This window comes from Pelodiscus sinensis, chromosome 3 (assembly GCF_052426305.1).
Source record: "Pelodiscus sinensis isolate ZL-2025 chromosome 3, ASM5242630v1, whole genome shotgun sequence".
Classification (NCBI taxonomy): domain Eukaryota; kingdom Metazoa; phylum Chordata; order Testudines; family Trionychidae; genus Pelodiscus; species Pelodiscus sinensis.
The window spans coordinates 180,897,743-180,915,684 of NC_143054.1; the positions used below are offsets into that span (position 1 = coordinate 180,897,743).

At 38.8% G+C, this 17,942-nt stretch overlaps 1 long non-coding RNA gene across 1 annotated transcript in view; it reads right to left on the reverse strand.

Moving 5' to 3' along the window:
- Positions 1-14,328: 14,328 nt before the first annotated feature.
- LOC112545637 (uncharacterized) overlaps positions 14,329-17,942 on the reverse strand; it is a 36,658-nt gene continuing 33,044 nt past the window's right edge. The window contains exon 3 of the long non-coding RNA XR_003089167.2: positions 14,329-14,632. This is a non-coding gene — a long non-coding RNA (uncharacterized LOC112545637). The remainder of the gene's footprint in view (positions 14,633-17,942) is intronic.

Genomic DNA, 17,942 nt, shown 5'->3' on the forward strand with positions numbered 1-17,942 from the left:
AATAACATTCAACATTCCTGTGGTGGGAAGAACACCTCAGCAGTCCAGCACCCTGGCATTTAATTTCAAAAAGGGGAATTACACAAAAATGAGGAGGTTTGTTAAACAGAAATTAAAAGGCACAGTGACTAGAGCCAAATCCCTGAAAGCTGCATGGAAACTTTTTAAAGACACCATAATAGAGGCCCAACTTAAATGTATACCCCAAATTAAAAAACATAGCAAGAGACCTAAAAAAGAGTCACCGTGGCTTAACCACCATGTAAAAGAAGCAGTGAAGGACAAAAAGGTATCTTTTAAGAAGTGGAAGTCCAATCCTAGTGAGATAAATAGAAAGGAACATAAACACTGTCAAATCAAGTGTAAACATGTAATAAGAAAAGCAAAAAAAGATTTTGAGGAACAGCTAGCCAAAAACTCAAAAAGAAATAACAAAATGTTTTTTAAGTACATTAGAAGCAGGAAGCCTGCTAAAAAGCCTGTGGGTCCCCTAGATGATCGAGCTATAAAAGGAGCAATCAAGGACGATAAAGCCATTGCGGAGAAACTAAATGATTTCTTTGCTTCAGTCGTCACGGCTGAGGATGTTGGGGAGATTCCTGAATCTGCACCATCCTTTGTGGGTGATGAATCTGAGGAACTGTCCCGGATTGAAGTGTCATTAGAGGAGGTTTTGGAACAAATAGAAAAACTTAATGTTAACAAATCTCTCCGGGACCAGATGGCATTCATCCAAGGGTTCTAAAAGAACTTAAATGGGAAATTGCTGAGCTATTATCTGTGGTTTGTAACCTATCCTTTAAATCGGCTTCCGTACCTAATGACTGGAAGGTAGCCAACGTGACACCAATATTTAAAAAGGGCTCCAGAGGCGAGCCTGGCAATTACAGACCGGTAAATCTAACTTCAGTACCGGGCAAATTAGTCGAAACAATAGTAAAGAATAAAATTGTGAATCATATAGAAGAACATAATTTGTTGGACAAAAGTCAACATGGTTTCTGTAAAGGGAAATCCTGTCTTACTAATCTATTAGAGTTCTTTGAAGGGGTTAACAAACATGCGGACAAGGAGGAGCCAGTAGATATAGTATACTTGGATTTTCAGAAAGCCTTTGACAAGGTCCCTCACCAAAGGCTCTTGTGTAAATTACATGGCCATGGGATAAGAGGGAAGGTCCTTTCTTGGATTGAGAACTGGCTAAAAGACAGGAAACAAAGGGTAGGAATAAATGGTAAATTTTCAGATATGAGAGGGGTAACTAGTGGTGTACCCCAAGGGTCAGTCCTGGGACCAATCCTTTTCAACTTATTCATAAATGATCTGGAGAAAGGGGTAAGCAGTGACGTAGTAAAGTTTGCAGATGATACCAAACTGTTTAGGATACTCAAGACAGAAGCAGACTGTGAGGGACTCCAAGAAGATCTCACCAAACTGAGTGATTGGGCAACAAAATGGCAAATGAAATTTAATGTGGATAAGTGTAAAGTAATGCACATCGGGAAAAATAACCCCAACTATACGTACAGTATGATGGGGGCTAATTTGGCTACGAGAAATCAGGAAAGAGATCTTGGAGTTATCGTGGACAGTTCTCTGAAAACTTCCACGCAGTGTGCAGTGGTGGTCAAAAAGGCAAATAGGATGCTAAGAATTATTAGGAAAGGGATAGAAAATAAGACCCAGAACATCTTACTGCCTCTGTATAAAACTATGGTACGCCCACATCTTGAATACTGTGTACAGATGTGGTCTCCTCACCTCAAAAAAGATATTTTGGCCTTGGAAAGGGTTCAGAAAAGGGCAACTAAAATGATTAGGGGTTTGGAACGGGTCCCATATGAGGAGAGGCTAAAGAGACTGGGACTTTTCAGTTTAGAAAAGAGGAGACTGAGGGGGGATATGATAGAGGTCTATAAAATCATGAGTGGTGTGGAGAGGGCTGATAAAGAAAAGTTATTTATTAGTTCCCATAATAGAAGAACTAGAGGACACCAAATGAAATTAATGGGTAGCAGGTTTAAAACTAATAAAAGGAAGTTCTTCTTCACACAGCGTGTTGTCAACCTGTGGAACTCCTTGTCAGAGTAGGCAGTGAAGGCTAGGACTATAATAGAGTTTAAAGAGAAGCTGGATAAATTCATGTAGGTTAGGTCCATAAAAGGCTATTAGCCAGGGGATAAAATGGTGTCCTTGGCCTCTGTTTGTCAGAGGCTGGAGAGGGATGGCAGGAGACAAAGTGCTTGATTATTGTCTTCGGTCAACCCTCTCTGGGGTACCTGGTGCTGGCCACTGTCGGTAGACAGGATACTGGGCTAGATGGACCTTTGGTCTGACCCAGTACGGCCGTTCTTATGTTCTTATGTTCTTATGTAGTTAATCTTTGTCTCAAAAAAATAGTGAAATGAGGTGATCTTTCGCTTTTCTTTTTGCAAAATACAAAAGCCTTTTGCACAAATTTATTTATATGGTTGAGATATTTTGAGAAGCAAATCCCCAAAGTTTCTTCATGATCATAATGTCTGCTTTGAGTGGCACGTTTACTCTCTCACTTCTAAAATGTATACTTTAGCGCAGCATCAAAATTTCCATTGACAAAATGCCTGATCCTTTTACTCAGTTTACAAACTGTTCCCGTTATTTTTTGGGCTGCTCAGAGTTTTTATACATATGTATGAAGGCCAAATGTGGGTTAGTGAAAAATTGTGTTTACCAGAGGCCAAATCTAGAATAACTCGAGCCACATGAGAATGAGAATGAGGCACGAGTCACTGAAGTTGCTTTGAATTTAAGTTGGTGCATCAGAGAGTAGAATGTGATCTAATAATTGTCTGATAAGCCACAGAGTAAGAACAGCATTATATGTGCTATATATTGCAGTAAAACAATGAGAGATGTATCCAATGGTATCATATTATTTGATATCCAGGAGCTTTCAAGGTACCAGTCTACACTAGGGAGTTATTTCAAAATAACTCCCCTTATTTTGAAATAACAAGCAGAGTGTCACACTAACAAGCATGTTATTTCGAAATACGGGGCTGGTTATTCTGAAACAATAAATCCTGCTTATTTTGAAATAGCTGTAGTGTGTGTGTTCCACTGCTGCTATTTCGAAATAACTACTCCCCAGAGTCATTCAAAGTAATTACTCCCCAGCAATTACTGGGGCTGTAGGTTGAGTTAGTGCATCCATATTAAGGGAGCCTGCCTCAGACTCATTTTCAGGGTTCCCTGTAGTGTTGACACACTATTTTGAAATAGTTGTTTTGGGAGTTATTATTTTGAAATAAGTTAGTTTAAAATAATTTCCTAGTGTAGACCTGCCCAAGGAGTTAAAAATATATTTTCTTTATTTCAGAATTTTTTCCTTTAGTTGATATTATTGGTATTATTATTGATATATTTTTTAGCTAAGGAGTAGTTTAGTTTACAGTGATGTTCTAATCTCTCTTAATGTCTCTGGTGGTACCATGGATATTTCACCTCTCTTTCTAAATAGAATTTTTCTTGCTTACACATTCTTAACCTGCTCAAGCACATTTTCATTTTGAATATTTTTGCACTGCACAGAAGTAGTATGAAAACTCAAACAGTAATGTCCTTGTGTTTGCATTTCTGACATGTGGATTGGAGATCTGAGCAGAATTCCTTCTAGTAGTGCAGCAGACTTCATACTGGGAAGCGAAAAATAATTTCCTTAACAACTGGGTTGAAATCACTGTATGTGTAGAACAACCTTTCACCTGTGCCAAAGTGCTTCAGTTATGCTGGTTGCCTTCTGAACGGCATGCAGTCTGAGGCAAAAACAACTACTGTGGTGAATGGTGCAACACTGAAAGAAGTAGTACACAACAGAACTCAGGTTGGGATCTTTGAACTGTATCTTTATGAAGAATCACTTTGTTTTGTGATGCAAACTGGATCTGCGAAGAAAAAGCTTCAGTACAATATAGCCAAAGAGCTAAAATATGTCAAGAGAGTTAGCTGATGAGCTCATCATCCAAAATACCCTTGCATTTATTCTGAATTAGCTTGTGAACATTGAAGTACATGGAAATTCTAGGATTTAAGAAATGTTTCTACCCTGCTGTTAAAACAGGGGTGGGCAAATACTGGTCCACAGACTGGGTCCAGTCTGCCAGGATTAGCTCCTGGTGGACCCCCCCATACTACCATATTTACAGGGGATCACAAATTCCTTTGGCCAGGGGTCATCCTTTTCCTGGCCAATGGGAGCCACAATTGGCCGTATCTGCAGAGGTGCAGGTAAATATAGCGGCAGTGGCCCACCGGGGCTAACCCTGGCGAATTGCCACCATTTGGAAAGATTTACAATATTACTTTATTAAATTTCCAGTATAAAAAAGATCACCAGAATGTTTTTAGCATCCTCACTTCCCCTTAACCATCTACCCCAAAGATTTGCCCATCCTAAGCCCAGCCCACAGCTGATACCTGAACTCCATGTTGTAGAATATTGCAGAGGTTATCATAGATGGAATCCATGCCCTCCCCCAGTCCCTGAGGACTAGAGGACTAGTTGTGGAAACATTCTGTAGTAGCTACTGCCTATGGAGACAAGTTGCTGATTGATCTATCACTGGACTCCATTTCTTTCCAGTCCACCCAATGAATCTCTTTTCTGGAGCAAAGGGAGCTCTTGCAGAGCACAGTTGTCTGGCACAGAGGGGAAGTGGATCACTGTGCTATGTCCTATGACCTGTAATCACAATGACTGCTGGGGAAGGAATGGCAGTATTTCCCCTTATGTTAGCAGATCTCTGACAGTAATAAGGATCTAGTTCAAAACAAGCTCTCAATTTTACTTTGTCTTTTGAGGGCCTCCTTGATGTCAATGCAAAGGCTTCCATGTGTTTAATAGGAGTAGGATTGGACCTTTAATAAGTATAGGTGAGTTTTGTTTTTTGTTAATTTACATAGCTGGGTGAAAAGGTTTGGGAAGGCATAAATATTTTATCTAAAGCATGGTTCAAAATATCTTTTTGTAATCAAAACAAAGGCCCTTGCCTCAAAAGTTTTGTCTTTCATTATTTTTGGAAAACCCAGGATGAAACGGTGCCCCTACAATATTACATTATCTTCATGAATTATTCACTCTGTATCTCTTTTTATACCCACATACAAATCTAAAGCAATCATTGTTATTTCTAGGGAGTGTACAAGACAATAAATAGCTCTAGAATAAGTACTTCCTACTCCCACTGTATCAGGCCACATGTTTCTGTGAATCACAAGCTAATTACTTCAAAGTTTAAAATCTAGCCTCCTGCTCTTTTATTCATAGAAATATACCAGCTGTAATATTTTAGTAGCATCGTCACAAATATTAATTTCATGAAGGTCTACCTGTTCTTATTTAGCTATTGATTGCTTCCTCTGAATTAGTTTTGAGATTCTGTATCTGCCTGTAAAATGATTTACACACACACACACACTCTCTCTCTCTCTCTCTCTCTCTCTCTTTCTCTCTCTCTTTGCTATATTTGCTATAGCTCAACTAGGGAATACTCTCTGTGCAATAAAATAGGAATTTCAAGTTCTACTTCCCAACCAGTGCTAATACCAATACCAATAGAACTAATGTATTTCAGATGAGACATTAATCTGATGTCTTTTCTGTGTATCCTCCATGCTGGCAAACCAAAAGCCAAACATCTCAAAGAATGTTTTCAAAGTAATATGGATAACCCTGTGTTTTGGCCAATATTTCTTTCCTTACCAGTCAGTGCCCATATCTGTGTGGGTGTCATTGTTAAGTCCAAAATGGCTGCTGTAGTTGGCTTCTTACCAAGTTACTGCCTTATCAGTATTTAACCTCATTTAGAAAGGTACTTTAAAATACTTTGTGTATGGAAGGAGCTGTGTAAATAAAATGTAATTCTATATGCTATATATGCACATACACACAAGCCATCAGTTTCATTTGATACTCTAAAATATTTGTAAATGTTATCTTAAATACACATTTAGCGGGTTCATTATTGAATCTTTATATAAATTTCATCTTCTATAAGATGTTCAAAATCTTTAGAATTTGTCAGCATGTCTTAATAATTGTGTCTGACTAATGTTTTACATTTATAGGAGTTTTAAAAGGCAGGTGCAACGTGACATATCAGAAGAAGCAAATTAAACTCTTGTAAAGCACAGCTGGAATGCTAAAAATGTGTATTTGTAATTTAAATATGTGACACCATCGTACTGTAAAATCAGTTCATAATTAGAAAACATCTGTTTTTTCCCCAATATGATGTCTAATAGTATATTTAAATAATTTAGAATGCAATAAGAAAAAGAAGTCAAGCAATAGTAAGTGATTCAGGACATTTTTTTCTTTTGTTTAAATGTCCTGTTCTAGATCTGTGGGTAACCCATCATTATGATGCTAATTTTTGGTTCATAATATAATCAGGATTAATGAAATGCATATGCCAAACATATGTGTTTGTTACAACCTTATTGTCAGTCAAAAACCAAGTTTTGTAGATAATATTGTTAAGAAGGATTTATATATTGTCATAGGGCTGATTTTTTTTCCTTTTTTTGATAATTAAAGTACTGTGTCAAAAGTTAATTATTTCAATTTTTACATGAAATTTACATAAATATGTTGCAATACAGTAATGCTTAAGAGTTTATGATAGGATCTGGAAACATACTTAAGCTAGGTTAAATATTGAGTTGATTTTTTTACCGGGATCAATTCAAGTTTAGCTAATAAAGTTTGAACAAAACCACAACTTCTCAAATGACGCTAATATGGTAGATTAGCCACACATCTGTCATCTTTGTTCATGTAGGAGTGTATTTATGTAAGTATGGTGAAAATTCTAAGAGATAATTTTATCCTAAATGAAATGTGTGAGTTGAATAATCTGTTAGTTTATTGGCAATAAACTGTATAACCTTTTTATGTCCAGCACCTAAGCATTTATTTGAGATAAGTAAAGGTCATGCATTCTGTAACAGGGTTTATTTTCTCTTTCACAAGCATATACCTACACATACTTCAAAGTCTTCACAAATATATGATAATATCTTAAAAATACAAGGTGCAATAATACTGTTGAAAGGTATTTTTCAGCTCAGTAGCTGGGCAACAAGTAACTGCTATATATCTGTCAATTTGATATGAACATCTCTGGAAAAACTTAGGAGTAATTATGAACTTATTTGCCTTTCCATTTTAAATAGAACTTTATCATTTTAATTTTGCCCAAGAAAAGAGGTGTTTGGGGGAGTCTAAAAGTAACTGTTGCAGGGTTACTTGTACCCAAAGTTAATCTGCTGCAATTTATATGCACATACTTCTCAGTTGCCTTTTATCAACCTTTGCTGCTGCAGCCCACTACTAGCTTTTCATCAGTTTATACATTGTGTGCCAGGGCAAATAATGACAGAATATCTAGCTAAAGAAGGGGTACTTAATCAGCAATCAAGATTCAATTTGTTTTAATTTTAGCAGGTGTTTGTGAGGTACATTGATGGGAGAGATAATATGTACTGCTTTCATTAGCTCTCTTGTTTTTGCGCTTGAACATTTAAGAGCCAGATGTTCGGAGGTGAGCTGATCAGAATATTAAGTCTCCAGAGGTTGGTTTCCATAGTGTTTTACATTCCTTTCTTTATCTTCCTCAGTTCACCCTGAGCTATGAGGTGCAAGTGCTTGCAATGACAAACTACATCTCTGCTTCCTATTCAACTAAGGCTTTAAATAAGTGGCTAATTCTCAGTATAAAATACTTTATTCTAATAATCTGCAATTAATTCTTGATCCTTGGGTCAGACTCATCTCCTATTTTAAACTATTTTAGCTGATAAATCTGTTACTGAAATTATTTGTTTAGTAGCTGATGTTTTGCCAGGATATTCTACTTCAGTAAAAACCAGGAGCTAATATGGGGTATGCAAGGTACTGATCCAATTATCCTGATACTCTAAATACCTAATCTAAATTGTCTCTCTGTTTTGTGTTAGTCAAAATGCTGTAATGACGTACTCTGTGGACAGGAACAATAACAATAAAATGGGCCTCAAAAGAAGACAATCAGTTGTCCGTAAAAAGGGAAGTACAGAGTATACTTTAGTTCAGTACTTTTTGTACGAGGTAAAATTGTATGAAGAATCCAATGAAACAATAATAGGATTTTAAAAGGCAGTATGCAAATGTAATCTTTTTTCTATGTTTTAATCTAATAGATAACATAATTAAGTAATAATTAGTAGCTTCTGCAGTAATACATCTGTATTTCTACATACCGCATGTTTTTCTCCAATATTATGAACTTGAATTCCTTTATAAAAAAAAATCCTAGAGATGAAGAGTTAATGGAATTGCCATTGGCAAATGCTATAATGTCCCGCCCCCCCCCACACACACTATTAATTGTTCTCTGTTTACTCTGATGCTCAAAGATTGCCCTGTTTTACAAGCATATTTTCTTAATTGTGTCACCTTGTGCTGTAAGTATGTCAGAGGGGAAACATTTGCAAGTGATTAGATATGGACCTTTGTGTCACCAAATGTATGAGGTACATACCCTTATAGGATATAATTGTGATCTTTTAATATGCGGCCATTGACCCAGACTTGTTATTATCTATTATAGTTTATAATAATGTATCTCTTTATGATTAAATGATGATGCCCGGCAGAACACTATGATTAGCATTTCAGTTATTTATAGATTATGTCAGAGCAGTAATAAACATAAAATGCTGTTAATGTGTGGCTAATGAAATCTGGACATGAACAAGTTTATGAATTGATATAATTCATTTGAGTGTTCTAACTGAGCTGCTGGTTCTCGTCATAATTCAAAAGCTTAGCAGGGTTCACCGATTAGGTGGTAGACTAATTTGCTACAAAAAGTCAATGGGTTTTCATCGTCTTGGGCTATCATACACAGCATGGCTGATTGCATAAGGACTATACAAAGTAATTCTCATAAATATATTTATTAAGCTTAATATGTTTTGTGAGGATAGGATAGAATCAGCTATTGCACAACATGTGGAACAAAATCGCAGTGCGTTAGATATTAAAAGATATGTTCAGTCAAATCATTCAAGACCAGATCAGTGAGGGAGTTATTAGAATTTTTAAGTGAGCTATTCAGCTGCAAACAAAAAGGAGGGCTATAGAGTATGAGGCAAATGATTTAGTGAACATATGCAACCTTTATTTCTTTTTGGTGTCATCATTTCAGTTCAGGATACACACATCCTTTTAAACTTCGGCTACAATGTCAATGGCAACATTCTTGTCTATGGACTAGAAAGAGGTGGGTTCGAATGTCATACCAGACCACGAGTTCCTATTTTGCGTGGACAGCATATTCTACTATTATTTAATAAAGCCCTGTTAGAGACAGTATCCTTTGCCTAAGATGTTAAACACAATCCATAATGTATATGCTGACTGTACATCACTTTCAGTTTCCTCGCAGATTTCAAAATAAGATTCCCACGTTTAGTTAATTCTGATTCTCAAAATCATGCCCCCAGTCTAAAGAGGATAGTCCATCTTTACAACCTGAAAACTTTCATAATGCATTGGACACCATTTCCTGTCTGGTGTAGGGATGTAAAATTCCGGTTTAATTAGTTATCCAGTTAAATGTTAAGTTGAACCAGTTAACTGATTCAATGGGGGTAGACTGCAGGAGTTGGGTGAAGGGCTGGTCCAACCCTACAGGGCTAGAGGGGCCTCCCTGCTTGTTGGTGTTAGGCTGGAGCAGCCCTCCACCTGCCCACCTCAGGTAGGGGCTGCTCCAGCCAAGCTGCTTCTGGCTCTGCACAGGGCTAGGAGATGGCAGTCCTTTGAGGGGCCAGAAGCACCAGATGGGGCTAATGGCTCTTAGCCCTGTGGGGGGCTACAAGTGGGAGTGGGGGGCTCCTCCAGGTACTGATTAACCAGTTACCTGTTAACATCCTTAGTCTGTGGTATTGTTTCTTATTCTATAAAGGGGTGGAGGCAATGCAGTGTCTTTTTGCTCTCCAAGGTCCTCTACTCTTCCCGCTCCTCCTCTTCTTTACACAAACAGTCTAAGATTAGGATTAATTTTGGTTGAATTTATCTACATGCAAGTACAGTACTCTGTGCTACACATGAACAGTTTCTGGAAGTACTTCACTGCCTTAATTGCACTGTATGGGTGCCTCTACACAGCACCCTAAACTTGAAATAAGATATGCAATTTGCACTACACAAATTGCATATCTTAGGGTGCGTCTACCTTGCACTGTTATTTCAAGATAACTAGTGTTATTTTGAAATAGCTATGCGAGCGTCTACACAGCCATTCCGTTATTTTGAAATAATTTTGAAATAACGAATGACTTATTCCAAAATCTGTAAACCTCATTCTACAAGCAAAAATTCCTATTATGAAATAGCTATTTCAAAAGAAGGCATGTGTAGATGTTATGCGGCTGCCATTTTGAAATAGCCCCTCACCAGGGCCATTCTAAGTTATTCCTCCTCAATTTCTCCAGGGGCTCTAAATTGAGACAGAACATGTACATTAGGGAAGCCTGCCTTGGACTAATGTTGAGGCTTCCTTGCAGTGTAGATGTGCTATTTTAAAATCAGATATTTTGGAATAACTATCCCAGAATAGTTTATTTCGAAATAGCCGTGCAGTGTAGACATACTTTATTTTGAGTGTATTTTGAAATAGATTATTTTGAAATTTGGTGCATCTACAGTAGGTAGTGTCAAATTTCAAAATAACGCCCTATTTAGACCCATCCCTTAACCCTTGTGCAGCGAGGTTTACTGAGATGGTGAAATAGCGCACCTGTTATTCTGAAAAATATTTCAAAATAGCAGGCGGATTGTGTAGACACAGGCTAGCTATTTTGGGATACTTCTGATATCCTGAAATAGCCATGCAGTGTAAATATACCCTATAACTCCTTAGTCTGATATGTTTGCAGTGTCTCCCACAGTAAACCATTTCATAACCCTATATTTGAGGATCTGTGGATAGATTGTTCCTGATCTTTTATAAAAGAAAATCAAAGATTTATTCAGAATACAAACTCACAAGCATATACACGCAGAGCAGTTAGGCGAAATAAATGGAGAGTGCCTCCATTTATTTGTTTTACTTCATAAAAACACAATATTGATAACTTAGAGCTGCTCTTAAAAAGCACAGTATTTAAGCACTGTAGGATTTTGGTACAGCACTAATGCTTCTGTGATGCATGAAAAGATTTGGGTAATTGGTTATGGTGATCCTATGATCATGGAACATACTCTTGCTAATTTTCTTATTTATTAATTTATCAACATGTTATAAATTTGTGTTTTATCAACTGGTATCTGATGCTGTATATTTATTTAATTTAAGGATGAGAGGAAATCGTCATTTGAGCAAGTGAGGCAGATACAGTTTTACCATCAGTTGTGATGCTAAAGAGAGCCGCAATAGAACCACTTTGCATTCTCCCCTCACATTTGTACCCTGACCCAACATTCGACCCATATGAGGGCTTGCACTTTAATCTTCCCTATCAGGTTTTTCTCTGTGGCTTTCCAATATCATTCACTCTACACACATTCCTTCTCCGCAGTACATAAATCTTTTTCCTGTCTGTATAAAGAAGGCTTGATGTAATCATACACCACAAACCCCAACCTTATTTCCTCTATTCTATTCTATTCTATTCTATTCTATTCTATTCTATTCTATTCTATTCTAAATTTCTGGGGAGAAAATGGGCTTTTCCCCAAGCTTTGTTTCTCTAGGACATTGTTTATCTCTTTTTTTGGTGGAGGGTAGTGATATTAAACCTTTTCAATTTCTGAGTAAAACATTACTCTGAAAACAAATTTAGGGAAATATTTATTCATCATGATCTCTAAGTATATTCTCCTTTCTGCAAAAAAAAGTGTTTTGTTTTTGTTTTTTATTCACTCTTGCCTTCGCATGCTGTCCCCCTTTCTCCATTGTACTCTCCAATGTATGCTTCACTGCCATCTGGTCTTCTTTTTCCTCTGTGTGTGCTATCTGGCTACTCATTCCCCTAGTTGTGTTGATCAGCTGCTTGATCTTTCTCTCCTTGACTCCTGTGACACACCCATTCTACTGGCAGCTTCTGGCACCTGTGCTGCCAAATGACTCCTGCTGGTTCTGGGGACTCCATTTCAGTTGCTCCCTTTGGTCCCTTTGGATAGGTCTTGTTTTCTTCCCTCTCCTTTTTAGGTTACTGGGGGGGGGGGGGGACTTAGTGCATCCGAGGGTACTGAGGGAGTTGGCAAATGTCATTGTGGAGCCTTTGGCTATTATCTTTGAAAAATCGTGGAGATCGGGAGAAATCCCGGATGACTGGAAAAAGGCAAATATAGTGCCCATCTTCAAAAAAGGGAAGAAGGATGATCCAGGGAACTATAAGCCGGTCACTCTCACCTCTGTTCCTGGAAAAATCATGGAAGGGATCCTTAAGGAATCCATATTGAGGCACTTGGATGAGAGGAAAGTGATTAGGAATAGTCAGCATGGATTCACAAAGGGCAAGTTGTGCCTGACCAATCTGATTAGCTTCTATGATGAGGTAACTGGCTCGGTGGACATGGGGAAGTCAGTGGATGTTATATACCTTGACTTTAGCAAGGCTTTTGATACGGTCTCCCACAATATTCTTGCCAGCAAGTTAAGGGATTGTGGATTGGATAAATGGACGGTAAGATGGATAGAAAGATGGCTAAAAGGCTGGGCCCAGCAGGTAGTGATCAATGGCTCGATGTCAGGATGGCGGTCGGTTTCTAGCGGAGTGCCCCAAGGTTCGGTTCTAGGACCGGTTTTGTTCAATATCTTTATTAATGATCTGGATGAGGGGATGGATTGCACCCTCAGCAAGTTTGCGGATGACACTAAGCTGGGGGGAGAGGTAGATACGCTTAAGGGCAGACATAGGGTACAGAATGACTTAGACAAATTGGAGGACTGGGCCGCAAGAAATCTGATGAGGTTCAACAAGGACAAGTGTAGAGTCCTGCACTTGGGACGGAAGAATCCCAAGCATAGTTACAAGCTGGGGACCAATCGGTTAAGTAGTAATTCTGCAAAAAAGGACCTAGGGGTTACAGTGGATAAGAAGCTAGATATGAGTCAACAGTGTGCCCTTGTAGTCAAGAAGGCTAATGGCATATTAGGTTGCATTAAGAGGAGCATTGCCAGCAGATCCAGAGATGTCATCATTCCTCTTTATTTGGCTTTGGTGAGGCCGCATCTGGAGTATTGTGTCCAGTTCTGGGCCCCCCACTACAAAAAGGATGTGGACGCATTGGAGAGGGTCCAGCGAAGGGCAACCAAAATGATTAGGGGGCTGGAGCATATGACTTATGAGGAGAGGCTGAGGGACTTGGGTCTGTTTAGTCTGCAGAAGCCAAGAGTGAGGGGGGATTTGATAGCAGCCTTCAACTTCCTAGAGGGAGGTTCCAAAGAGGCTGGAGAGAGGCTGTTCTCAGTAGTGACAGATGGCAGAACAAGGAGCAATGGTCTCAAGTTGTGGTGGGAGAGGTCCAGGTTGGATATTAGGAAAAACTATTTCACTAGGAGGGTGGTGAAGCACCGGAATGGGTGACCTAGGGAAGTAGTGGAGTCTCCATCCCTAGAGGTGTTTAAGTCTCGGCTTCACAAAGCCCTGGCTGGGTTGATTTAGTTGGAATTGGTCCTGCCTAGAGCAGGGGGCTGGACTTGATGACCTTCTGAGGTCTCTTTCAGTTCTATGATTCTATGATTCTAAGCAAGGAAGAAACCCCTCTCGATTAGCTGTCCATGGACCAGTGTTTGATTACTGGTGAAATTCAAATGAAAAGGCAGTACTAAGTCTTTATGAAAATACATAGTCTTTGTTTTTCTCTTCTAGAATTTGGTCTTAAGTAATGTTAGTAATTTAGTAGATGGCACACGTCCTTCTGACTCAGTATGAAATCAATACCCCAAGTTGGGTGAGCAGTATTATGCAGTTGAAGGCATGCTGTCCTTTATGTGAAACAGAATACTAATCCCTGAACACCTGTACTCTTTGAAGAGCCCATGGCATCTTTTATAAGACTTGGAGTGTTAGGCTTGGTGTTCTGGACAAATTTCAGCAGAGATGATTATATTTTGCTCCAAGTAGTGTTAATTTACTCTCAATTATTGTACCATATACCGTAGGTTATTACATTTTAGCATGTCTTCAAACTTTTGTAGTTGACAGATTTCAGGGAACAAATGCTGTGCACTGTGCTCTTATGAGGAATAAATAGAAATCAGACCCTTGAATTACCAATTCCCAAGTGTTTTATTTTATTCATTTTTATTTTAATATTCTAAGTTACACAAAGATCATGACCATCATCTGAAATTACTAATTCTTGGCTCAGCACCTTCTTGTCTCCTCAAAAGTAATCTAATTTTGCAAGTAAATCATTGTCTGATCCATCTACTATTTCTGGGCAATATCGGCATAGATAGATAGATAGATAGATATGCTAAATATATAAATACATAACAAGTGAGTGAATTTATGAAAAGACTGGCCCAGGTGGAGGCAGGCATCTGGGACTTCACAGGCTCAGACTTCTTGGATGGCTTTCATTTGTAGCCACCTGCGGATTTGCAAAGACATAGAGAAAAAAGAGGATTAAAAAGGCTGAAAGTTATAATGGCAGGATACTGCTTCACTGTAGCTGCTATTCTTTGATATTAGGTATAAATGCAACCCAGCATCCACAAGCTATCTGAAATGTTGTCATGTTTTCTATGATTTTTCCCATTGCATTTGTTTTAAATTTCTTCCTAGTTAATGAAAAATAGAGCTGATTTTTTTCTTTTGTCAAAAATAAGAGCTAACATTTCACTTAGAAAGTGAGATGTGTGGTTCAACCTCTGCTCTTGATATTTTCAAGAGGCCAGCATTAAAAAAAACCTATGTAGAATATGCTGTATTATTGCCCTCTCTAGGCATTGTCACATAAAACCTTAAAGGTTTTGGTACTAAGCCCCCAAGGCAGCATTCTGATACATGCCAGATGTTCACTCAGGGGAGAGATAAATGTTTAATAATTTTTGCTATTGGTACTCTTTTTACAATGTGTTACACTACCATGGCTTATTAAGGCGAAAGCTCTGTTTTACTGAAGGAACAGACTTGTAATGAATCTATACCATCTTTGCTTTTGTTGACAGTACAGGAGACTGACTCCTCTTTGAAGCACAGCATCCTAGGTGAGACTTTCAAAGACACTAAAAGATTTGATTTACTCACAAAGCTCACATTGCAATTAAGCAGGGGATGAAGGAGGCCTCCAGTTCAGGGGTGGGGAACCTTTTTGGGTGAGAGCCACAGTTGGGAGGCCACACACAAGTGAGGGGCAAAAAACAAACAAAAAAGCAGTCCTCACTGACTTGGCCCCCAAGTGAAAAGGAGAAAAATAACACTCTCACAGAAGTTCCCCAACTGAGAAGCAGGAAAAAAAAGACACTCCTCTCACTCCCCTCAAGTTCCAGCCCCATGGTGGGGGGAGAAGGAGGGGTTGAAGGCACGAAGTCTCAAGCCCTCCAGGGCCAGATTAACTCTTCTAGCTCCCAGGGCGCTGGAGTGTGACCAAGGGTTTCAGTCTGCAGAAGGGTGCTGCCAGGGAGTGGGCAGTGGGTAGAGTCTAGGCAGGAGGGGTAAGGGATTGGTGTGTCTACCTTGTGCAGTTTCCTGGGAAGGGCATGGGTGCCTTTGCATGGCTCTGGATCTGCAGGAGGCACTTACTTGCCTCACACAGCCACTTCCTCCCCCATGCTGGGCAGAGCCTGGGGGCCCATGAGGCTTGGAACTCCCTCCACCTCAGCAGGGAGCCAGCGCTGGCACACCAGCCACGGCACCACTCTCCTCTCTCCCCCCACATCCCCTGATCATGGACCTGATCAAGGCAAGCCATGGGCCATAGTTTCATCACCTTTGCTCTAGTTGGTCAGGGCAACTGCTGTGAATTGGTGTACACAGATGTCCAAATTAAGCATCAGTAAAATTCAATTTAGAAAACTACACATTTTTATCTGGGAGCAGCTAACACTCACCTGGTCATATTGTTTGCATGTGGTATCTCTAAACAACTATGTAATTAAATCAATTGCGTATCTTTTAAAACTAGCACTGTTCCAAAATGCAGAAAGTTACCATATAACATAGAGGAACCTGATCACAAGTTGGCCTACTGGACTAAATTCATCCCTATTGCAACTCTGATAATGTCAATGGAATTACTTTAGGGATGAATTGGAATTAGTGTGTGTTCATTGAGCCAGAGAGATATGACAGAGGTGATGTATGTTTTCCCATCATTGTAATCTCATAATGCTAAGTGAGTGGTTTAAGTTCCTAGATACAAAGCACAAGACATCAGCAAAGAAACTTGAAAAAAGTTCTTTCTGTTCCTTTGATCTGTCTTTCTGGACTAATGACTTATTGCCTTTCTACTCCTCATAGATAGCAAAACATAGCTCTCTTCTACAATCTCTCTTTTCTTTCCAAAGCTTAGAAAGGAGGCATCTCAGTTGGCATATGAGAGAAGCCTATGAAATCACAAATGATGTGAAGGAAGTGTATAAGGAAGAGTTTTGCAAGCGACACAAACAAGGGGCTACCTAGTAAAATTACTAGGCAGCAGGTTTTAAACAAACATAAGGAAGTACTTTATACAGTGCAAAGTCAAACTCCATTGCCAGGAAATGTTGGGAAGGACAAAAGTAAAACTTGGTCCAAAAAAGAATTAGATAAGTCCACCAGTGGCTATTAGCAAAAGGGATTGGGGATGCAACTCTATGCCCTAGGTATCTTAAACCTCTGACAGCTAGAATCTGGTATTGGATGACAGGAAATGGATCATTCAAATTACCCTGTTAATTTACTCCGTCTGAAGCATCTGGCACTGACTGCTGTCAGAAGACAGATTACTGGGCTAGATGGACCATTGGTTTGACCTAGTGTGGCAATTCTTATATTCTCTTTCCTTGGTCTCTTTTCAGTTGTTTATTAGTAAAAAGAACTGGGTAAAAAGAGATCGTAAATAGAAAACAATCTTCATAAAGCACCTGCAGTGATAAAAGCATTGGTGAAAAGGATGTAAATAACCAGAATATGTAACCATGTTGTAACCCATCTCAGTAATTCATGGCTCTGAGCATTTCATAGAGAACAACTTACTAGAACAAGGATAGTTTACCTCCATTGTCTCTGCTTGTCCTGAAGGGCAAGCAAGATAGCACAGAACTAAGGATCTACCTAATTTTAGAAGCATATTTGCTGAGCTGTTTCTCTTATGCATGCACACTTTTATTCACTCTGCACCTCTCACCCTCACTCCCATTTTCTTAATGAAGTGAAATAGGGCATAGTCTTGTCAGTGTACCCTTGTCTAGATCTAGCAACAGTTTCTACCTATTGTAGACTTTTCCAGGGCTCAACTTCTTCATTATTTTTAGCAACTTATAGCCAGATTCTGCGAACCTGAGAGTAAGTGGACGAATTGGATCCATATTGAAATTGAATAGGGATAAATTTTACTATTGCAATAACTGATGGTAGCACCATACAACCATGCTGTTTATAGACAACCTTGTATTCGCTACAACAAAGCATTACCTTGAAATGGCAGGAAAATACCTTTTAAAGGTATGCAGAGTGCTCAATGGCATTTTTTACATTGCAGTTCAAACATCTAAAAAGTCAGAGATGAAAACCAATTCTTACAGATTTTAAAAGAATTTAGCAACCTGTGAGTTTTAAAGACTAATATTTGGAGTGCACAAAATATCTCAGCAACTACTGGGAACTATGTAATTTTGAAGTTTGCATTAAGTAACAGGAAAGTTATAAGCATGGACAACAGTAGCTAATTATTATGTGCCCTTAGGAGTAGGGTATTG